The sequence below is a fragment of the Lepisma saccharinum genome, chromosome 6 (assembly GCF_977018435.1).
Source record: "Lepisma saccharinum chromosome 6, izLepSacc3.1, whole genome shotgun sequence".
In the NCBI taxonomy this organism is placed as follows: Eukaryota; Metazoa; Arthropoda; class Insecta; order Zygentoma; family Lepismatidae; genus Lepisma; species Lepisma saccharinum.
In genome coordinates, this window is record NC_139234.1 from 73,080,185 (window position 1) to 73,105,138 (window position 24,954).

Here is a 24,954-nt window from a genome sequence, read left to right on the forward strand (position 1 = left end):
CAACAAATACTCCAATTACTAAAAGTAATAAATCAGGTGTTCATGCAAGCGTGGTACCCTCGAACACATAAAAAAATAACAATATAGCAAATCAGTGGCGCAAACACAGGAGAGGACAGGGCCTCCTCCAACATTTATGCTCTGCCCAAACCTAAAATAGCATAAAACAATTATTAATCTTGTTGGAGGAACGTTTCCTTACAAATCCAAATAAATATTTAGGAAATTAGTTTTCATTACAAGGGAACCACGCCGAAGCAAAGAGTTAGATTTTTACACAAGTACATGTAGAGTTTATAACTTGGTAATAGGTACTTATAGGCGTGCCCAAGGGGGAGTGGTGGGGTTATAACCCCCCCCCCTTTGGCCCAGTATTCCTATAAAAAGAAGAACATGAAATGCAGGAAAAGATGGCAAAATGAGGGGTGACTGCAAAAAATGTATACCTAATCCCCTCCTGGGCACGCCACTGCTTACAGGCCCCTGCCCTCTTCCCCATCTGACAGATAAAAAATTGTGGTAGGCTTTTCCGGTGGTGTAGTGGTAGCGTCTTCACTTTCAATGGATCCCGGTAAGAAGCAAGAGAGAGACAGACATACAGAAGCGAGGCGGGGAGAGAGAGAGAGAAACGGGGAAGAAAATGCAGAAGAGGGGTGCAAGGCGTGACCTTCTGGTAAGGCACCCACAAGTCCGCCGCACTTCTTTCAGGCCAACGAGGCTCTGGCGCCTGAATTCACGGAGAGGATAATCGTCTGCGGAGTTGTGTCGCCCTGTGTTTGTTCTGAATGAATGAATAAAAAGTTGAGTTAGGAAGTTTTTACCAGGCGCACCTTCAGGGGTTACTTTGCACCAAAGTTGAAAAGAGTTGCAGAGTCCTCTGGCAGGAAAAGCATGAACATGAAGCAGAAAGTTTCAACTGCTACCGCTAGATGGGACATGTAACTGTACTTTGATAATGATGTTGGTGTTTGAAATCAGTTCTAGTTTCCCGCCAGGGTGTTGTTGGTGTGGATGTGTGGAAAGCAGCTGCTGTGAAGGCCCGAAAATTTGGAAGATATCATGTACATGAATTTCTAGCAAAGGTAAGTCAGTTCCGTAAAATACATGTTTGCATTATGGAACTTGGAAGCAACATTGGAAATTGAAGTGTCAAACTTTGTAAAGTCATAGGAAAAATAAAATGAGGAGACCGTGGTTTCAGCCTGAAATCGGGGTTACTTTGCACCATAGAAAATTGGTACCTCCTGCCTTCTAATTTTTGAAAATAAATTACGAAAATAAGCATACTGGTACATGATTGAATCCTATTGACATGGCATTTATATATATATACCGGTGTATATCAAGATTATTGATTTTCAGTTTGTTTTCTTCTTTCAGATGCCGAGATACTACAAGAGGCCTCCAGGAGCAAGACGCTATGCTGATTATACAGAAGGTGCCTTACATGAGTGTTTGGAAGCTGTATCAGCTGGGACACTGACGCAACGGCAGGCTGCAAGTAAGTACAATATTTCGCGGCGAACAATCAACTATAAATTGAAAAAGAAGCACATGTTGCGTCCCGGCAAACAACCAGTTTTTTCAAAAGAAGAGGAATCACAGTTCTTGCAGTGCCTACTTGACACATGCAATTTTGTTTTTCCTTTAGATGAGAGTGATTTAAAGCACATTGTTCAAGATTATCTCTTGAAAACGGGAAGGGTTGTCAAGAACTTCAAGAATGGGAACTTTCCAGGGACCGACTGGGTAAAAGGTTTCCTGAAGCGCAATCCAGCTTTCACTGTCAGATTTGTTGCCAATATGAAGAAAAGTCGTGCCGATGTTACCGAAACTGTGCTTAAGGAATACATACAAAATCTCTCTGAAGAAATTAAAGATGTTCCTCCTGACAACATATGGAACTTTGACGAAACTAATCTGACAGACGACCCTGGATATAAAAAGTGTCTTGTGAAAAGGGGATGCAAATATCCAAGTAAGATTTGTAATACATCGAATACAAGCATCTCTGTCATGCTTGCAGGAAATGCAGGTGGCAAATTATTGCCACCTTTCGTGGTGTATAAATCTAATAAAATGTGGTCGACATGGTGCGAGGGTGGTCCCACCGGAGCACGTTATACAAACACAACAAGTGGTTGGTTTGATGGGTTAGCATTTGAAGAGTGGTTCTGTTCTCTGATGCTTCCTTGTCTCAAGAAAATGCAAGGAACCAAAGTCATCATTGGGGACAATTTGTCTTCACATCTGTCGTCTAAGGTGTTGCAATTGTGCGAGCAAAATGGAATTCGGTTCATCTGTTTACCACCGAACAGCACGCATCTCACGCAGCCTCTTGATGTAACATTCTTTCATCCCATGAAGGTTGCATGGAGAAAGATTTTGCGTGCATACAAGGAGACACCGCGTGGTACGCATTCTGGAGTTCTGCAGAAGCAACATTTTCCTGCCCTACTGAAAGAATTGATGCAAGCAATTGAACCACATCAGGAAGCGAACTTGAAAGCAGGATTCAAGAAGTGCGGAATATGCCCAACAAGTGTTGATGAACTCCTGAAGAGTTTTAACGGAAGGAGATCATCAAGTGGTAGTGATACGTCAGTAGTAGAGGCAAGTTTTAAAGACTTTTTGGAAAAAAAGAGGAATGAAGTCATAGGAGAAAAGGCTCCGATCAAGAGAAGAAAGAAGATGAATGTGCCTCCTGGAAAGAGCATTGCATCCATAGATCTTGCCACTGGCCAATGCGAACAGATTGCCTCGTCATCTGCTACCGGTAGCCATCCTGGTACATCAAGGAAAACCAGTATCGATTCAGAATCCAGTAATGGTGATGAAGTTCTTCCTTCTTGTGATTTCTCGTTCACAGAAATGCAGTTCAGTGACCATGAACTTCCCATTGGAGAAAATAACATCACTGTGAACCGTGAACTGAATGGGCATGAACCACCACCAGAATGGGATACTGTGAACCGAGAAGTGGGTGAATATGTTATTTTCAGATATGAGAATGAACTTTTCCCAGGGAAAATTGTAGCAGTCACACAGGATGGAGCAGTTGTTCAATCAATGCAGAGGAGTGGACGATATTGGAAGTGGCCACATAAAGTCGATGAACTGGAGTACAGTTGGGATGATATTCTTGGACATATAGAGCAGCCAAACCAAATCAGTTCAAGGGAGATATTTTCTGTTCCTGAGTTGGTATTTTTGTGGGATAGTATGTGCTAAACTATCAGCAAGTGGTTCCTGTGACAGTACCAGCATTTTATACAACATTTTCTATAAAAGTATCAGTGATTCATACTAAGTACCGGTACTGGTACCTTAATTCTAATATCAGTATTTGCAAACGACATACAGTTTTCTGTGTCGTTATGCAGGAAGTGCAATTTATACACCCTGGTGGGTTAACATTGCACAGAAGCATTATTTTCGTGTGTTGAACCTACTTTTTTGTATCTGGTGCAAAGTATCCTCACCCTATGAGGATACTTTGCACCAAATTTCATTTTTCAATAACCATTGTCATACTCCTCGATTACTAATGCACTTGTAGGAATGTTTTCTTTATGTATTCAGCTATTATATGTTTAAAATACAATGTTTTCCATCTTTGCGTTTGTAAAATACATGCAGTTCTCTTTGACATTCCTTAACTCTGGTGCAAAGTAACCCCGTTTGACGGTACTGTGTATTTTATTGTCTGGTTAGGGGTCTTATCCTCAATTTTGTTTTAATGAAGGGGCTTATCCACGTATAGTGTGACGAGCAAAAAGAGCCTTTGTGCTGAAATGCCAATACTATAAAAATCAATTAATAAAAATCATTAAATCAATATAATACAGAAGAGAACAGAAGGGGCAAACACTAACAAAAAAACGTTGATGAAAAGAGAGAAAAATGGAGGGCATAATATAAGCGAGGTAGAAGTGATGCAAGTAGGTAGATATTTGTTCTTACTCCAGGGAAGGAGTCAAGTGAGCATCCTGTTCTTATCCAATCTTCAAAATAAAGGGGCTAATGAATATCGATAAGTCGATTATGCCAGAATTATCGAAGACACTTCGAGTTCGAGATAAGCTGAAGGTTTACAAGAAGTGGCCATGTTTGTTGCAGAGTTGCCAGTTTGTAGTTGACACGAAGGTGTTGACCTTTGTCACATCAGTGCAACACTTGCCCAAGATCATCAAACTCTCCTGCTGTCTGGATTGGGCCCAAGCTGTCTACGGGGGGAGCCGTTGCTTATATTTACTATGTCGCCTGCTGCACTGGACCCTTGCCACAGATCGGCAAACGATAAGCTCCAGCCAGACGGTTACGCATTTGAGAAATGGACCCAATTCTCAGAACGGATGCGAACCAGATGCCGATACGTTCTGACCTTGCACGAGCACATCGTTTCTCAGAATATCCGTTTCACGTGGGGTTTTGCGAAAAAAATGTTCAAGGTTGAACCATATTATGCGCATTTATGAACACAATTCTCGAAAAAGGTTTTGTCCAAACAACGGGTGTGCTCCACCAGGTGGGTAAGAAGACCCACTCAGATCCTGCCCATGATGCTTCGTAGGTTGGACAGTATGATATTTGAAAAACTTCCAGCGGCGGGGAAATTCCAACGACTATTCTCAAATCATCAGGATATTATATAAATCATATGTATAGTGTTAGCAAACAGAAGGGAGAATTCCAACTCATCCCCCGTCAAATACCACCCTAAGTCTGCGTCTATATGCGCTTAATCTACACGTAAACTACAGTCGGTCGAGTAACGCCGTGCATAACGGCAGGAAGGGGAGAAAGCGAGTGTGCAGAGCGAATCAGTGCTGATAGCCGCAGTCGCGTTGTGCTTTCACACAATCCCTTTCCCTATCGGACATTCATTGGCCAAGCCCTCTCGAGTCACAAGATGTTATGCTACGCTCAGAAACCGAACTGGCACAGTTGACTTCAACTTCAGAAGGCAACGGGTATGCGTTACTCTATTGTTATTTTTAAGGCCATCAATGTCAGCACTGGCATGTTATTGACCCTAATGCACTTCTTTGAAGAGTTTGCTTACTTGTGGGGGGGGGGGGATGCAATAAAAACAACATATGCAGTAAACGTAATAGAAATAATACTGTGGGAACCAGAAATTTTTTACACTGTAATCAAAGATCAGGGGGTGGAACACAATAAGAATCAGCAATTTGCCCCAATCTTTTACCAAAAGTGTGTTGGCTAGTGTTATAAAAGTCAGATCTAAGCCCCGTGACAGATTAAGTTTGCAGCAGGTTTTATGTATTAATCCACGCAAGAACGGCGCTCAGCATTTCCCTTGCCCCTCTTGCCTCAATCGCCGAACTGTTCATGTCACAGACTGAGAAAATCAGCTGTATTGCAGCGGAACTACATTCTACGCGCACGTTTGTGTCTATATATACAGTAAAACTTGCTGCAAACTTAACCTGTCGCGGGGCTTAGATATATTGCTGATACAATAGGCTACATCAATCTTTCAAAACCAGCAATCAGATTTGAGTTAACGTCAACAGTTTTCTCGAGTTTCGGCCCGTTTTTTGGTCTAATAATTTGACGTCAGATAGTGATCAAACAAGTTGTAATACCCCACAATGCTAGTTTTTTAAGTATAATTGTTTCATATTCTCCATTTTAGTAGGTTTATGTTTTAGTTAGTGTTTGTGGCTACTTAAAGTTGAATTGAAAATTCGAAACTTCAATATTATCTTCAGATTCTTCATTCCTTTTAGTTGTCCTTGATTTGATTTGTTATTTAGCGTAGCTTTTCTTTCATTTTTAGCTAATCGCGACGATGAGATGAGTGGTGACATGATGAAATTGATGAAGGGGCAGGCTAGGATTTGAACCCGGTGTGTATACAGTAGTATGCACTAAATTGGAAGCCTTAGTGTTTGATTAGTATGCCAAATCTCGTCTCAGTGGCCATGTCGAATCTTCATTGCAAATTGGCGCGAATATTTTTGTTTGGTAAAAGAGAGACATCACTGACCCAGCAGGTATGGCAAATAGTCAGGAACGTAGTGGGCTTTAAAAAAAACGAGAGGGGCGGGGGGAAGGGGGGGGGAGTAGATGCGGCCGTCGAAAACGCGCCTGCCCAAAATAGGTGCGTGCACTTCTTGGTCTATTTCAGGTTGGGGTCTGTCCTGCACGTGGATTATGCACCCTGGTGGCGGAACCTGGAAGCTTCATTCAAAGTCGCTTGCTTGCTTTGGTGAGCGATCCAGACAATGCTCGAGAGCGTTATGTAAGTGAATTCACTCACCTCTAACGCTAAATTGATTGATTGATTGATTTAGTTTATTTTACTTCGCGTTTTGTGCCTCTTGGCTAATTTGCGAAGATTGGGATGAGTGATGAAATTGATGAATGGACATTCACTAACAACCAAGTCCGAGCGGAATTCGAACCCGGGACCCTTGGCGTCGCAGTGCGATGTGCTAACCACTCGGCCACAGGGTCCGGCACCTCTAACGCTAAAATCGAGAACTGTGAACGGAATGGTATTGAGAAGAGACATGTTCATGTATCGAATAATGAAATGAAAACATTCGAGATATGTCGAGACGAGACCGAGAACTTCAGTGGCGTGCCCAAGGAGGGGTTGATGGGGGTCACAACCCCTCTTTGGCCCAGTATTTCTAAAAGAACAACGTCAAAGGAAGGAAAAGATGGCAAAATGCGGACTGACTACTAAAAAATGTATACTTACTCCCCCCTTTTCGAAATCCTGAGCACGCCACTGGAAGGCTACAGCCCCTGTGAAATGAACACAATACCGTTACTTCCTATCATAGGTAAAGTTCCCCATGCATATAGGACCGTTCCATGAAGGCACATTTAGGGGATGTGGGAATAGGGCACCACACATTCTCGATCTTCGCCATTTTAAAAGGTGATGCGATCAGCACCACGCTCTGCCCGTCTTTACCTTACCCCCCAGGCTTTGCCCTCTGGTACCCATTGATTTGAGGCTGGGTGAGCACCAGGCAGCACAGTCGCTTTATGCGCGAACAAGGCCGGAAAATGCCGATCTTAGATCATCCACACCGGGAATTGAACCCGGGTCTCTCGTGTTTTAATCAGACGCCCTAACGACTACTAGTAGATCAGTGGTTGAAAAATTTACTTAAAGCAAATTTACATAATTACGGTACTTCTTCAGACGCATCAAGCGGATATCTCCTTAATTATATACACATAAGTCACGTTCTCTTTACAAAAAAGCGGTGGGGGGGGGGCAACTACCGCCACTGAGCCAATCCATTAGTGGCAATTGTGAGCCTGTACTGCATGGTTGCATATACATTTCTGGATAAAATAAAGTTTTTCTAGGGGTCGCAGCGTCAAAACGAGGCGTCAATCAGAAAAAAAATATTATCAAGATAATTATCTCCCTAAATGAGCACGACGTTACGTGAAATCAAGAATAGAACGAGACGGATGCTTATACAAACCAGAACGAAAACGAGACTGGCATTTACAACGACTACTAACCGGTGTCCAACCACAGCACAGACGGTTATTTTGACAAAATCCTGTTTCCCTATTGGCTGCCTTGGGGGGGGGGGGATTTTAACGTTATCACTTCTTGCCCAACCGGTAGGCGTAATTGGCTGTTTGACCGCGAGTTCCTTCGCAGGTAAACGTGCCAACAGAGGGTCACTGTTTTATTATATTTCCCTGTTCATTTGGGAGGGGGGGGGGGAACAATATATACGGGTGAAAGTTGCATATTTATGATTCCACTCCAGGCAAGAGAGAAGAGAAGGTTATTTTTCAGTGGTACAAATGTGTATGCTTTCAAATATCCAGCCACCTAGAAACGCCACAGCCGTATGTCCTTCAAATTACACTAGTAGGTAACTACTTTATCAATTGTGCTATACCGACTTGTCAATCCAAGCCAAAGGTAAATCTTTTCTCTCTGCATTGAGCTAAACCAGGCTTGATCATCTCTCGTGCAGTTGTAGAGGACAGCTAGCGTTCCATGCTGTGCGAACTTACCGCCTGCACGTTCCATTTCAAGAACAGTAAACAGCAGAGCAGGAGAGGTGGAGCCGCTTGCTTTGGGGGGTGAAAAATACTGCGGTGAACACGCCCTCCTGTTTCTACCGCCATGATTGCAATGCTACGCTGCACTGTTGCTCACGAATCACATGGCGAGAGTTTCCCCAATGCAGGAACGCGACCGACGAAGTCTCCTGCCTCGCTCACTCCCTCTTTTCCGCCCCGCGGTCCACACATGGATAGGAGGACGCTCTTCCGCTCCTCACAAACACTCGACCACAGTGGAGATGGTGTAATCGGCACCACACTCCGGCTGCCTCATTGATGAGAGGCCGGGTGAACGCTAGAACCGTCAGAAATCGAACCTTGGTCTCAGCGTGACAATCCTACCACCCCCACAATGAAGAAACCCTTTTTGCTTTTCTCGCCTATACTTTTCGCTGGTTGAAAGTAAATTATTACTATTATTATTATTATTATTATTATTATTATTATTATTATTAAAAAAGAAGAAATTGAGAGCTCAACTCACGAAATCGCACCCAAGGTTCCGGGTTCGAATACACACAGAGTTCTTTCATCTATATTATCTATAAATTATCCATCGTACTAATTTACCTAACGAGATAGAAAAACTAGGCCCAAGGCCTGCCAAGCGACTTTTTCTTATTGGGTGACGTGTGATCAACCAATCGTTTTCCATCGTCGCTGTTTTCTGTCTTTCGGAACCGGAGTCTGCATCCATTGCTTTCAAGTGACTGCTCAATTGTCCTCAAGGAATTTTGGAGCTCCTACTGGGAATGGAACCAGACACCGCTCGCACCAAAGGCGACATTACTAATCATCAGGCGTCTGAGTTCGTTGAAAAGCAACGTTTCATAAGAAAAATGTGCAATAAAGAAAATACTCTTCTACTTGTGTTCAATTTTATAATCAAACAAACGAATTGGTTAATTTTATGATCAATACACCATAGCTCAGTATCAAAATAGCAATATTAAGTATATTTTTGGCTTTGCCAATTGAACGTCCAACCTACAAACGTGTCCCTAACATAATTTAGGATAACAAAGAGGAATTAGAAATTTATAAGGGCTCCAGTTCTCACTGACTCCCCCACCGACCCCCTCTTGGTGCCTTTCCCGCCATTGTCTCTCTTAGGATGCAGCCCCCTAACCTCCAACACAATCCCAGATGGAATTTCGGCTCTCGTAGATAAACTTTTACCCAAGTGCTTAAACGAGAAGACATTCGCATACCTAACTCTAACGGGTGGTATTTTAAGGTTTCCGAAGTTCAGACTACGATGAATCAGTACGGAACCTTCTCCCCCCCCCCCCTCACGCACACTCACACTTTTTTCTCTGATTACTGTGAAGCTCACAACAGCTCACGCTCTCTTGAGGTTTTGTTTTCACCATCCGGTTCGCACCGTATGCAAATGATTCCTTGAAAGTTAAGTTTCCTAATGGCTGTTACACGTTGATCTAAATTAGTGTTGTTGCTTGCATTCATTGCAGAGTTGAAACTGATGCTGATGGATTGAAGATTTCGTGGAAGATTGGACGCCATCTGTCTCTCTGGCTGTCGTCCACTCGCCACCTACGTTTTGGACTCCAGGAAGGGGGCATTTGATTAATTTTAGTCTTCGAAGAGGATAGTCACCTTCCTTTATGATTTGTTGCAAGTTAAATGATTATCATCATCATTTTGAGGTATCGTCGATTTATTGTCAGTTTGGTAACTTCATGGGAGAAACTGCCATTTACTTCTAAGCAGAGAGGGAGTAACGTAATGCAAGTAACGTTACTCAAGTTAGTAACATCTTACAATGTCGATACTTGCGTGAGTCAAGTCTTACAATGTCGATACTTGCGTGAGTCAAGTCTTACAATGTCGATACTTGCGTGAGTCAAGTCTTACAATGTCGATACTTGCGTGAGTAACATCTTAGAGTGTCGGTACCTGCGTGAGTAACATCTTAGAGTGTCGGTACTTGCGTGAGTAGCATCTTAGAGTGTCGGTACTTGCGTGAGTAGCATCTTACAGTGTCGGTACTTGCGTGAGTAACATCTTACAGTGTCGGTACTTGCGTGAGTAACATCTTACAGTGTCGGTACTTGCGTGAGTAACATCTTACAGTGTCGGTACTTGCGTGAGTAACATCTTACAGTGTCGGTACTTGCGTGAGTAACATCTTACAGTGTCGGTACTTGCGTGAGTAACATCTTATTCGGTACTAGCGTCAGTAGCGCCTTTCAAGTTCGGTACTTGCGTTAGAAAACGTAACCGAAATTACACGAGTAATTGTAATGGCACTTCATTATCTTGCGTTACATTGATAAATTCAGAACTAGAGATTTTATTTGCCAGGAGAGATGCAAAAGTTTAAATGCTCCATTTTATGACAATATAACGGTTAAGCTTTACTTTTGGAATGTTGGTTACACGTTATTTTTTTCAGAGATTCCATAGAAGTAGCGATTGTCAATATCGACACTGCCTTCAACCACCGTAAAGGAGCGAGTTTGCATAAAGGTTACAGCACCGCGTATGCCAATTTCGGTGTAGTTTTATTTAAATGTCGCAGCCATTATCTATTTTCGTTCCAAACTTCAGGCACTCTGAATTCTTGCCAATCCTCGAGTTGGCTACGTCGTCGCATCCGATTGGAGGCCGAGTGAAAGAAATGCAAGTCGGTGCAGTTCGTTTGCACGAGGTGCAATGACTTACCGCAATGCATTATCGTAGGACGGATATGCATTTCCTCTCATATTTTACTCATTTTATGCAGCAGTTTACTATTTCTCTAGGCTCTAGGCTAGTCACGATGATTTATACTGTGGTGTGTTAGGCATGGTTGTTTACAGGGATTTATCCAGAATTTTACATCGGGGGGGGGGGGGGTAAGTTCTAATTTAGTTGGGGTGTAAGGGTGAAAGTCAAAATGGCCGTAAATTGGGCCTTTGTGAAAATTTTACGGAGATGTTTAGGAAATTTTAGTAGGGATTTAGGGTGTGTTGGGAGTGTGTGGATAAATTGCTGGTTGAAAATACGCAGAAACATATGTATGCATTTGTTTTCATAAGCATTTTTAATATTTTTGTATCTATTATTACGTTACCAAACCGAGACAAATTTGTGCAACTCCAGACGAGACCGTGAATGAGTAAGACTGCCAAAATATAAGCGTTTTTACATTTGAGTAATTGGCTGTTTACTGCACCAGTCTCTTACTCATAAATAGTGTGTTTTTTTTTTATCCTCGGACCGTACGCAACGCTACGTCGTTCAGTCAACGCAAAGATAATGGTAGGCAAATTGTCCACCACTACTTTATTTATATTTTTATTCTACATCCCGTGTTGTTTTAAAGAATGAAATTATGTTGGTTCGAAGCAGACATTGTTCTCTGCTTATTGACGTCAATATTTCAATTCATTGACATCACATTGCGTAATATAGACCGAATGAAAATGGTGGTGGACAATTCGCCTACTGTTTCTTTCTCGTTGGGTGTACGATATAACTCTTATGATTGATGCTGTGCCTTAGTATAGTGCAGTGGGATGCATAAGTATTACCAAGCAAATTGTCCATCACCAAGTTTATTATTTTTGCTTTACGCAATGAGAGGTTCAAGAATTGAAATAAAACGCGAAATAAGCTACTGACAACCTCTACACCAGCATACGCAAAAATCAAACCTTAAAAACACGATGGATTGCAAGAAGAAAATAATGAAAATAATGATGGACAATTTGTCGAGCAATACTGTACAGTGGGATCCATGAGTATTACCGTGCAAATTGTCCATGACTATTTTCATTAATTTTTCTCTTACATCCTACGTGTTTTTAAGCGATGGATATTTATGTATGCTGGTGTAGAAGTTGTCAACAGTCTGTTTTGAGCTTTCCTTTAATTCTTGAAGCTCTTATTGGGTCAAATAAAGTAGACGAACATGGTGATGGACAATTTGCACGGTAATACTCATAGATCCCACTGTACAAGGAGAAGTGGTTCGTGTAGCAACTAACCCTTAAGTGTATCACCCTGGGATGTTCAATTGTTCGTTCGTCCGCGTTTAATCAGCATTAAATTCATCAGAAAAACCAAGACCAGATGTTGAGCTAGTGTTTATTTAGATATGATCTTTGGTTGGAAATCCATTAATCGCCTCAGTTACAGTAATTCCCATTTACATTATTTTAAACTGTTCATTGAGTTCCGTGACTGAGTTCATTTTCAGAAAACAGCCTCAAGGTTGACAATAAATTAAATTATTCTAGCTGTCTGTTCCTAATGCTCGTTAGTTTGTAAGTTGTCATCCAGAGCGAAATAAACATTTCGTCACGGCAGTCTATTACTGAAGAGCTTCGCTAGGCAGCAAATTGAACGTCTTGTAGAGCGGAAATATCTTATTCCGACAGAGATAAACTAGAGCACATTCTTGGGCCATTGAGCACACGATCTAAATCCGGTGCAGGTGACTCTCAAAATATTCTTTGGGAATAAAGGTTCAGAATAAACGTTGCAGTCACAAACAACTAGAGTCAGACCGATGTAGTGTAATCTATCGTAAATTAACGATTTGAAACTATAACATGACGGCGATAGAATGCTTTCATCGCTAATCCAAATACAGAAATTCAAGTAAAAAAGTAAACCTTGGCGTACACAGAATATTTTACAGGGAGGGGCAAGCTAAAAATGGTGCCTTCCACTTCTTCAAAAATGCTTGAATTTGAAATTCTGACAATTCAATAAGGAACTTACTAGTCTAACTTATAATTGTCACTCCTTTATAATACCTCGGTAATTATCTCCATGTATTGCCATTGAAATAAAATTACGTGTACGAAACATGTAATTTTGATTAAATCCAATTGTGCATCTATCACATTGCCTATAGCAATGAATGTGAAAGAAGCTACAGGGGATGGACAAAAATATGGAAACACCACGACATCGAAACGGGTGATATCAACGCAATTTTTCCACTTGAAGTCAGACGATGTGCAACATTCTTTTGTTTTGTGCCATGAGATAGGACCCTGTCGGACTGGTAGAGTTGACAGTTGTGCTATAGATAGCGTGCAGTGCAGTTGATACTGAATCATGTCCGAGCTGACAGTGTTTCATGTTTTGCATGAAGAATGGTGCAAGATCTTATTATCCACCATCCAGGATTTGTATTTGTCCATTCCTCGGAGACTGCAGGCCGTTTTGGAAGCTAAAGGGTCCTGCACATTATTAGCTACAGCATTCCAGCTTTTCTTAGCAGGTGTTTCCATATTTTTGTCCATCCCCTGTACATACTCACGTGCGACTGTAACTGAAAACTTATTTGGTTTCGAAGCGAAGTGATGCTACAGATGTCTATGGTTCCGGCTACAACGTAAGCAATACGGTACAGTGGAATGCATAAATAATACCACGCAAATTATCCATCGTTTCAGCCATTTTACTCTTGAATCTGTCAATTTCTAAGGAATAGAATTGTACTGGTGCTAGTACAGAAGTTGTTAGACTGCTTTGTTTTGTTTCAATTACTGGCACTCACACTGCGTAAAAGAAAGTAATGAGCATGGCTATGGACAGTTTGCCTGACAATATTTAATCATTCCGATATACATACATATCGTTCTTGTTGTAATTTGCACTTTTGTTCAATACATTTACAAAGGACAAAATGAAATTAGATTTGGCACAGCGGAATTAGATTTTATTCGTATTCAAATGTCCTGAATGTGAAACGTCTTTTTTAAATAAACCTTGTAAAATGTGAAAGTAAAAGCATGAATAAATTGCACTGTATAAATTACACACAAGGTACTAAATACGTTGACTGTACAGCAGATGACAAATTGTCCACTATCATGTTCAGTCGCTCTTTTCGGTGCAATGCGAAATTCGACGAGAGCTGTCAGAAAAAAAACCATTGAAGGTCCAACATTCGTACAATTCCTTCCCTTTGACAGAATGAATGACAAACAAAAGAGGATTTCAACTAATATTACATGATTGCCGGCTGTACACAATACGACAATGATTTTCTTTCTCTCCTCAGAAAGAACAATGATACCAGCTGTTGGCGAAAACGAGACAAGTTACTTTTACAAAGCGAGGTGATTAGTCTGTGGTGCACTGGCCATAGACGTGAAATCCTATTTTAGACTCCCAAGGACTGTTAACCTCAAATCACGTGGAGGAGAAAGGCGTGTTGACGAATACGCGTCTGTCGTTATACAAAGAGAAATAAGAACTGAGGCCCGTTTTGGATGGAAGCGTTCTCGCGTGAGTGTATTAACTAATATAAATTGTAATTAAATGTATCCTAAAAATCTTATACTGTCTTGTACAGTTCACTTAGATATCAGACTGGAGAGCACAGAAAATATTAATAGTTTATAATATTAATAATATCAGAGACTTACAATACTGTTAGAACTTTGAGATAGTTCATAATATGTCGTCTTTAATTTCTCCCACAAACCTTTTATCAAAGTTAATATACTCATTCATAAATACGGAACGTGTACATACAGGTTTATTTGATTATATTTATTTAACGTCGCATTTCTGACACTTTTGTCTAATCGCGACGACGAGGATGAGTGGTGATATGATGAAATTGATGATAGTCCTGTGTGTCTGGGGAACGTAAATTCGAATCAGGATTCTAGAAGCTCAAAAGAGGACAAAAAATATGTGTTTTTAGGAAGTCAGAAAGGTGCTTACGTAGTATATTTTTAGTGTTTCATCCTGTCGGATTCTCTGCTAATATGATGATTCCATTGTGCAGAGTACTAAGGCCATTCTATCCGACAATAGATATTAGTGTTAACAGTTAATCTAGCATAGGATGTGTATAACATGATAAAATAGGTTTTCCGGCGCTCGTAGCGCCGGAACAAGGCATCAACTATACTCTGTCCCTGGAATCTCTGGAGCAGGCGAACGAAAGCAAGTCTCTGCGCAAGTAGTGACTCGAGAGATCTCGACCAATGGGCAAGTGAGAGGGAACGGGATTGCGTGGGGAGAGGAGGCCGACTGCAGCTACCAGCCTTTGTGTCAGCTTATACTGCTTTGCTACGTCCACTCACTTTACCGTATACGCGGCCTTGCTCCAGTGATTCCTGAGATAGAGTATAGCAAACAATTTATCAAGAAAAGTTGTTGCTTTGATGTTCTTTGCACAGTGTCAAATTTTGTCGGTGATTTTATATGTAACAAATATGACATATTAATGAACTATTTTTATCCAAAATGCTTTGTGCAGCATTTTTACGAGTTCAGAATACAAGGGTCTCGATGATACAGTTCGCACAGGGCGTCCCGTTTCCTAACTGCAACCGTTTTTGATTTGATTTGATTTTAAAATTTTGGGTGCGTCAGCACTTAGGCCATTTTGCACCCGTCACACCATACGGGGTCCAGCCCCTTACCTTTACAAAGAACAACTCTAACGTTGAATAAGTAAAATCTTAGAAGCTTAAAATGTTCTGACTTTCGTTAAAAGCTGAGGCTGTAAAGGGGCACTCAGCACACACAAGGACAAAAAACAGGACAACACACACACAATTATACTGGCCAGAGTGCCAGTCGCCAGAGCCTCGTTCGTCTGCAAAACGCAGTCCAGGGTGTACTAACGTGGAAGTGAGGTTGACAGTTGGGTGTACTACGTGGAAAATCACCCCTAACTGCAACCGTGTTCAAATGAGTTATATAAGGCTGGATCTTCTAAACTTTCTTACTTGCTGGAATGTTAATATATCATGATTTTGGGAGCGCGTGAAGAAAATTTCTGATCGCCATTATTGGTGTGCTTGCAAATGAAAGCTGCACTGAAAATACTGCAAGAAGTGGGTCACGTGACAGAAACCTTCACCTACTTGACTTGGTTCCATCGTAAACAAGCTCATCTTGCATACCTGACATCCGTCACGGCGGCATGAGGAACACTTCTTTTGTTCTGGAGCACAAAGGGAAATCAGAAGCTTTGGCCGAGAAAATGAACGACTCCAATGAACAGGATTCCGGTCAATTTTTTTTTCTTGCGAAGCTCAGTTCAACAGTTGTGGGAAGATGAAAGATCTATCAATGCGTTAAGCGCCTTGTACGTACACGATCAAATAAATCATGTACAAGTCGTTGAATTGAACGTAACTGAAAGACGTTGAACAGCGTTCCTATAGGAAATCTTGAATGGTCTGAAATTGCTCATGTACACAATGAAAGAAACTTGAACAAGTTCACATTTGACCAAAACGTGGCAGTGTGTACGGCATGGAAACAAACAAATAGACTAGCGATTAACAGTAACAGAGATTATTTTATTTCCAAAGGAAGAAGTAGGACATATTAGAAACTCAAAAGAAGTGTGATGATGTATTTTCTCGAGTCCGCTTCAGACGGCGGCATTTCCTTTAACATTTTTACTTGCATAAATGAAAAGTAAATGATTAAAAAAAATCTTATAGCAGATAGCACGTACATTATACGAAAATGAAAGCATTTCTTAGAATATTTCGGTTAGCTTTTGCGATTACAATGTATAATATATACAGCACGAAAGGCACATCGAGTTACACCATCTATGGTGAGTTCACGGTGTTTACAATTTAAAACCCTAAAATATTCTTCCATACATGTACAGTAAACGCTATAAAGTACGTATTTAATCAGCGCCATTCTTCTGTACCTAAAACAATTTAATATGATACGATATTCCTCTCGGTTGAATAGTTATCCTCATTTAAAAATGTGAAGTGATACATTGTTTACATCTCACGCGGCCGCCATTACATTTGCATTCGTGACCTAGAGGTCGCTTTTCGATAATCGATTTCAATAGCATGTGCTCTGATTGGTCGACAGTCAGGCTTGGATCGCGTTAATTAGAACCATTCCTAAATAGAAATTATTTGACCGAACCTTGGATCCGATGAGAAAAATGACGTTGTCTCTGACGTCATTTCCTTTTAAGCGTTCAATTCAAGGACTTGTTCACGATTTATTTGATCGTGTACGTACAAGGCGCTTAAGTCAGTTTTAGGGCAATAGCCGGCCACAATTCCAAGGCAGCACTTAGCTGGAGTTTCAACAACAATAGTTTCAAAGTGGTTACTGTATCACCGGGGTCATAAATTCGAATCCTGGTAAGTCGTGGACAGTTCATTGTGTTTATTCCTTAACCATGGGAGTTGCCAGCATTTTATTTTGTCAGGGTGTCAGGTAGTGCATGTAACGTGAATAGGAGAAAAACAATAATAATTATCTGCATAATTTGTATTCACGTCCAAATATTATTAGAAAAATGAAATCAAGAAGACTTAGGTGACCAGGCCATGTGGCACGAATGGGAGAGTTTACAAGATTCTTGTTGGGAAACCTGGTAGTAAGAGACCTGTAGGAAGGCCAAGACGAAGATGGAGAGAACGTTGAGATGGACCTAAAGGAAATCGGTAAGGATGGAAAAGATTGGATTGACCTTGCCCAAGATAGGGACAGATGGAAGGCTTGTGTTGTTGCAGCCATAAACCTTCAGGTTTGAGAAGGCTAGAGAGTTAGTTAATTAGTGTAATTTAATAATAGTATTATCAAATAACAATTATGATGATGATTATTATTAGTAGTAGTACTATTATTATGGGGGAAACTCCTTTAACCGATACATCAGATAGTGAATATTGGCAAAACAATTAATTTTCTTCATTTTTATGCCTCGTCCAAGAGAAATCTTCGAAGAGGAAATTTTGGTCATTTCTGCAGAAATTTTAATTAACTGGTTTTCTCATTTCCATAATCGGCTCTCAAGATAAGTTTTGCTTTGTCCAAATCTAAAATGAACAATACGAATTTAGAGAGTTGAGGATCGACTGATACTTCAGGCCGTTTGCAAGGTGTTGCCGTACAGTCAACGGCAAACATAATAGTAGGCAAATTGTCCACTATTTTCATTCTTTTTTATTCCGCATCCTGTGTAGTTTCAAGGAATGGAATTGTGTTGATGCAAAGCATATGTTGTCCTCTTCCGATATAAGTTTTTATTTTAATTCATGATCATCACAATGTGGAAAACAGATTGAATGAAAATGGTGGTGGACAATTCGCCTACCATTTCTTTTGCCGTTGGGTGTACAACACAGACGGCCTGCACCTAGCCTAAATGAGAATCAAGTTTACACAGCATGTAGAACACATCAAGGCGTTTCGATGCTACGAGCTTTCGAAAAACGTAAATTTGTATTCTGTGCAGGCGTGTCCGAGTATGTGTGACAATGGGGAAAATATCAGCTTGAAAGGACACCGATGGACCCACCATAACAGCATTTTTTGTTGAAGGGTAGGCAAACCCGCAATACAAACACTTTTTCCTCCTCTTCAAATGGCGATAATGTGACAAAATCTTCTAGAAATGGTATCGAGAAAAGTCAAGACCGGGAAATTCCTGTCTCATTTCGAGTCTCAAATTATGTTATAGCCTAAAGAACATAGGCTATACAGCGTGACACCGCATACGCTTTCGCAGCATATAGAGACTCATGGCAAACATCATGTTTGACGCATCGTTTCGACAACACAAACCCTCAAAAAAATATTATCCTTCATACACATGCAATTAAGAATCACAACTGCCACTAATGGATAGGCTTTAAAAGTACTGCAAACAAAGTACATCCATTTGTGATATCTGAAGAAAATGAATTGTTGTTTGAGATTTTGTGTTGAGTCCGATTTATGCAAATATAGTTCATTGATTCGGTTTATTTCAACTTCGCTTTTCTGCCACTCATCCGGGACCCCTGGCGTAGTAGCACGGGTGATAACCACTCCACCACGGAGGCCAGCGTATTGAAATATAGACTAATCAACAGTGGACCTATAGTATAAAATGGAGTTCGAACACACTCCGTGTATGGTGTAAAACTTTCGAATATCGCACCTAAGTCTGAAACGAGGTCCCGATTTTCAACACTTGGTCCGAGATCTTACTTGGTCTCGGTCTCGATATTACAGAGGTCTGTCTCGTTATTGGTCCAGTCTCGACGAGAATCGTAGGGTCTGATTTCGCTCGATTATTTACAATTCCGTCTCGGTCCACTCATTTCGCTGCATTCCGCATTTTATTCCGGAGTCCTACAGTAATTACATCTACCTTGCACACAGAAGAGATTTTTTTTATATATATAGGAAAACTACTGACGGTTCTATTTGCTCCACAATTCTAATGAAATTTGTTTCATCGTGAACATTTTCTTTCACATCTCTACAACTTCACTTCACTTTCAAAATACGATTCCACAGTCCTGTATTGTGTCTCACCCAATATTTTCGTGAAGTGAGCATGAGTGTTCTTTGTGAGTGTCTTTCCAGTGATTTCATGTAATCATTACTCATCCTCATCGTGGCGATTAGATAGGCGTGGAAGAAAAGCGACGCTAAATAACAAGAACACAACGAGGAACAATACGATTGCATTTTTAGTTACCAAAGTTCCCTTGGAGTCTAGTTGAGGGTTCATTGCATGAAAGTTTGTTGCTTGAAGGTCACCTTGTGCTCAGGCTAATCCCGACTAGACCTGCAGTTTAACGTGGGATCCGAACAACAACGTGTCTCGAGCAGATTGAACCTGGGATCCCTCCAGGGAGGCCAGTAAAGGTTCATGGAATCGCTACTCTATCTTGAGAGCTCTTGATAAGCATCAACAGGTCGTTCTGTCAATTTACGGAGATACTACGCAATGTAACGTTAACCCAGCTCCATCTCGTCACGGGGCGTGGCAATGCGGAAGAGACCAATGAAAATGGAACGACAAAGAAACTGACCAATCGCACATCTTGAATTCTCCGTAGCTGAAATTAGAAACGATCTGAGAGTAACCTAACCTACATAATCGAAGGAAGAAGAAGATGAATACAAACAAAACAAAAAAGAGAAGAAATTTCGCAAGGTAAAGCTCGTTCCTAGCCTTCCGGAAACAGAGTGCCTTTTTCTGGGCTTTCTGTTTGCTTTTACAAGACTCCAAGCCGGCTTGGCGAATTTCTAGATTTCAACACGTGCCACTCACATGGCGGGTTGTTTTTCCACACTTCAGGACGTGGGACTGTTTAGGTGTTGCCAAAGATCGGAAACCCACGTTACGTAAAACATGGTGGCCTCAGTGTGTTGGGTATTAAGCGATCGACACCTACGAACAAACAGGTAAAGACTATGAAGAAAAATGTAAGTAGGATGGCGACAGGATGAAGAAACAGGAACACAAAGAAGAGAAGAATTCCACAATGAGGGAACAAGTATGAAGTTATACTCTGTACCAGTAATCTGTAGAGCAAGGTCGCGCATAACGGTATAGAAGGGGAGAAGGCTAGTGGGCGGAGCGAATGCAGTGCGCTGTGGTAGCTGCAGTTGCTTTTCCCCTCGCCCGTGTTCATTTGTCGAGTAACCACTTGCGTAGAGACTTGGTTATAAGCAAGGAAAGGAAACAGAATGAAAGTAGAATAAATGTACCGACAATAACAAGAATATTGCAAATACAAAATAAAATAAACAGGAAGAAAAGAAAGACATGTAATGCTGTATCATAAACAAAGGAGAATAGATGGTTGTCAAATAGGGAGAACATCGATTGAAGGAAGACAAGACTAAAAGTGAAACAAGTATATAATATATGACAGTTCATTATCAAAAATAACAAGAAAGGGTGGGAAAGTGAATAATTAAATGGGACAAGGAACTGGTTAAAAAAAAACGAACATACTGATGAAAATTATAAAATAGCATCAAAGAGAAAATAATTGTGAAACATGAATACTACAAGCTAAATTGAAAGGAAAGGAGACGAAGTGAAAAGACAAAGCAAGGCTAGCATAATAAAGGAAAAAAACAATCACTCGTATGGATTCTTTTTTGCAGTCATATCACCATCTTTTCATGTATCTATCTGACATTCTTCTATGAAAAAACTTGTGCAAAATTCGGAGATATAATACCAGCAAACCAGTCGACCTCCTTCGGCACGTCACCGAGAATGGTAGTGATTGCTGCTACAACCTTTTCAAGGGTTCCCATTCGCTGGTAGCTTTTTGGGGTAGTAAATAATCTGTGGTGGTTAGGTTAGGCAAGTTGGATATGGTTCTCTTCGAAGAAGAAGAAGACGACGAAAATGGTTGTAGCAGCAATATCGACCACCAAGAATAACCGAGCTTACAGCGATCAGAACTCACCGTGCACACTGGTGCATTCAAACACTCCCCTTGTGGGTGCAACGGAGATCACCACAAAGGCCTGGCAACACTTGCGTATCCGCGTTGCCGAGTCCTGGCAAGGAGCCATCGCGAGAGCTGCCGATTCGTCTGCTCCTTTGCAGCCTGACACAAACGGTGCTGCATCGAACCATATGTAGACACGGGTTGATCGCGCTAATAATACCCGCTCCACAGAACATGTGTCCGCAGGAAGAAATTGGGCGGTCAAGTGGAGGCAGTCGTTAACAGATGCATCGGCTACCATTTCCGCATACAATGCGATCATTCAACATGGCGTCTCTATCTGGGGAAGTAGCAAAACCACTTCTTCTATCTCACATCAAACAAAAACCTTTTGAAACGCATGATAAAATCATCAGGTTTCATTGTACTGATGTTAATTACTTCAGTTTTCATACTCATTAGGGGTAAGCCGGACCCTGTGGCCAAGTGGTTAGCACATTGCGCTGCGACACCAAGGGTCCCGGGTTCGAATCCCGCTCGGGCTTGGTTGTTTGAGAATGTCCATTAATCAATTTCATCATTTCATCACTCATCCCCATCTTCGCAAATTAGCCAAGAGGCACAAAACGCGAAGTAAAATAAACTAAATAAATCAATCAATCATTAGGGGTAATCAATGTAATGAATTGAATTCCAATGATCAGCAACAGACTAAATTGCAACACGCGAAAGAAATGGGGCCTGCTACCCGCCACCGTTCGAGTTTCGGCTTGAGAATGAATGTTATTTCATTCATCAATCCTCATTGTCGCGATCATAACAAAACATGAAAAGAAATCGCATTGTTTAGACTGAATTGAAAATTTCAAACTTGATTAACAATGAGTGTAAAGCTTGAATTGCTGCAGTCCAAAGCGAATGACATCCAACGTAAAATTGAAATAACATACTTAAGAACGAAAAAATTAAAATGACTCATTTGAATGACAACCAAACCAACGCGGGTTGAATTGATATATTAAATATGAAACAACTAACTTCAAGATAGAATTGGCAATCAAAACTCTGCAATACCAATTAAAAAACTGACTTGCTACATTCAGAAGCGAGAGAATAGTAATAAACATAAATATTTGACTGACATACTCTAAAGCAAAAAACTTGCCGAATTCATCAGTGACCAACAACGAAAACAATTTAAGGGTTCGTGTGTAAAACATGTTAAGTGACATTTTAGTCATTTTTGAGTTACAGAGTAAAATGTACCATCCTTCAATTTTTGAGCTTCTGCTTCATATATGTTCTTAATGAACTCGGAAATGACCACAATGTCACTTACCGTCTTTTATACCCGAGCCCTTCAATTGGAATTCACACACTAAAAAGAGTGGTTGGAAAATAACATGAAGGTTAGAATTCCCATGCTCAACACTATGCATCAAACAATACAAAAAACTGCAATAGCAACCAGTGCAAATAGTTGGGTTGTCAAGGATGAGTGGCAACAAACTTCAAGGTACGTTAGTGTGTAGTAACCAATGTATAAATAAATTGCTATTGATATCTATACTTTGGGTCGCTGCCAACGCATACATATGTTTGATTTCACTTATTTCTGGTTGGAAGTCAATTTTCGTAACTAACATTCCAAGTGTCATCCCTGATATTTCGTAACCAAGTACTGTTTTCAAGTACAGACAGCAAAAGCAACTAACAAACATTGAAAGTTAATCCCGATAGCAGGTGGCAACTAACGTATAAATTTAAATTACTTGGTGTGCTTGCCTTCCTGGTTGTCATTAAACCATAGTAAACGCTCTACAGTCATTGCTCGATAGCGACAGACTACAACGTCCCTTCGCTCCCACTGGTTCCAGTATCTGATTTTGTGAAGCGTACACTGCGAGGGAGATCTTTGGAAGTTCGCGACGGGCTGGCAGAATGTGGCTTGGCAGAGATACAAAGGTTTTCTTACTGAGTCACATAATGCAGTATCTTAACCGCCATTTGCGTCACAATTTGCGTCTGCCTACGTGAGGTCAGGAGCCATAATAAGTCTCTCGTGGCAGCGACATCTAACAAACGTTACTAGACCATTTTTCATTTGACTAAGAAAAGAACTTCCCGTAGCTACACAGATTTATAGGTTAATATAGATGCAGGTGAGACTGCGCACTGAAACTATCAGTTTTTGGCATTAAAACAAAAACTATCTACTTCTTCAAACAGTGTTTCTTTCAGCATGACAAGTACGAAAGATTAAGCATCTTACATAACGACTTAGCACCAGCATCGGCTATTTTTAAGTAAAGAAAACTTGGATGTCGGGTCAGTGGCCGAGCGCGATAATTGGTCGACTTCCAATCTTGCCACCGAAGTTCCCGGGTTCGAATCCTCTCTGAGCATGGGAGTGTCCATTCATCTATTTCATCTTGCCACCACTCATCATCATCGCCGCGATTAGCCAAAAATGACGCTAAACAACGAAAATAAGGAAAGCTGGGCCAAACAGGAAGGTAGGATAAAACGAAAGAGATTACAGTTCTGAGTAAACTGGTGGTGGGTGACCTCTGGCGAATGAGTGGCTAACCATATTTTTATGTCAATGGAGAGATCATTTTCCCAGTTGGAATAGGTTCAGCGTGCACAATTCAGTTTGTTTTTCACTCTTTTGAAAATGAAAAGACAGCGTTTTGGGACTCTGTGTTTTGGGATTTGATGTGCTGTACTGTGCAATTGCGTCTCAGTGATTTCAACCACTCTTCACCTATTTTTAAGGCTAGTGACAGTAAAAAGAAGTAATTACACAGAAAAATGAACAAAATCAAAAATTTAGATCCACAAAACACGTAAACAAAAAAATTGGTAGCCTTTACTAAAGCCGGGAATTTGGAATAAACTTTTGGAACTAACTGATGTGCATGATTATTAAAAGAATTTGTTTCCGTGAACATTCATTTGCTTGCTGCTATCTAAACAAATATTTGATTATTCCAAACAAGCTTTTTCTCTCTCTCTGTATACCAATTAATTTCTTAATGCTTTAATTATACGAAGTTACTTTGAAAGAATGAAACTGTAATGTCCTAAATAACATTGAAAATATCATTTTTGAGCTATTACTTCCACTTTATGCACAGACAGTCTGCAGTTTAAGGATCCGAAACATTATGTGTCTCCACCAGGTATCGAACCCGGGAAAGCGTATTTCATAAATGCACATGGGATTCGCAACTGGAGAATTTTCAACCAGTCACAAGGGAGAAACATGCTGACGTCATGTGCTGCAAGTGCAAGGAGAGGGGAGGTTCTTCAAGGTCGCTTTTACCTCCCCGAAGCTACCCTTCGTTCGACAGAGTTGACGTTTACAAAAGTGCTTCAATGCGAGTCAAGCCAAAGCTCATTTGGTTACGTCAATAAGAGAAAAAAACCTGCAGTATATTTATTATAAATTTCACTACAATATATACCTTCGTGGCGAGGACTGGAGGAAGTTGCTCAAGAAATCTGTAAAAAGAAGTTTCAGTGTATTTTGTGTATTTTGTGTTAAATATAAATTTGAACTGCGGAAACATGTAGGTCGACATATTCAGACGATGTTCACAATTCTTATTTAACTTATAGACTACGTATTTGAGCCATTGAATTTACGCAAGAGCTGTATTTAATACAATCAAAAAATATGCATACGTCGTACAATCAG

The 24,954-nt window shown here is 40.7% G+C and overlaps 1 protein-coding gene across 6 annotated transcripts in view; it reads right to left on the reverse strand.

The window, feature by feature from the left end:
• Positions 1 to 24,954, reverse strand: part of LOC145988882 (uncharacterized) — a 273,840-nt gene that overhangs the window by 37,611 nt on the left and 211,275 nt on the right. The gene's annotated exons all lie outside the window — the stretch shown is intronic.